Source organism: Lagopus leucura, unplaced genomic scaffold, assembly GCF_019238085.1.
Source record: "Lagopus leucura isolate 7727_CA_CO unplaced genomic scaffold, USGS_WTPT01 33993-0_obj-0_obj, whole genome shotgun sequence".
Classification (NCBI taxonomy): domain Eukaryota; kingdom Metazoa; phylum Chordata; class Aves; order Galliformes; family Phasianidae; genus Lagopus; species Lagopus leucura.
In genome coordinates, this window is record NW_024964208.1 from 424 (window position 1) to 952 (window position 529).

A 529-nucleotide genomic window follows, 5' to 3' on the forward strand; every position below is an offset into this window, starting at 1 on the left:
TTCTTGTTCTCAGGGAGGTCCTGCTGCATGGGCTCGGGTCTCGGGTCAGGCCGAGGAGGGGGTGGGGGCGGCGGGGGGGACATGGCTTCCTCCTCCTCCTCGGCCCCACTCAGATCCACCCCCAGGAGAACGCTGAGCGTTGTCATCACCCGTGGGTCCTGCAGCTTCCTGGGGGAGCACGGGGGTGGGGGGGGGTGTGGGTGGGGGTCGGCCCCCAGATCTCCCCCAAAGCCCCCCCCCCCCCGAGCCTAAGATCCATCCCAGCGCCCCGCTAAAACCCACCCTAACCCCCCAGTACCCCAAATCCTGCTCCGAAAAGCTCCCCAGGACCCCAAGACTCATCCCCAAACTTGTTCCAACCTTCCCCGAGAGCCTAAGAGCCACCCCAGAATTCACCCCCATCACCCCAAATGCTGCCCCAAATACCCCCAGCCCCCACCCAGAGCCCCAAATCCAGCCCCAAATATTCCCAACCCCTACCCACAGCCCCAAATACCCCCAGAACACACCCTAATCCCCCCCCCAGAAC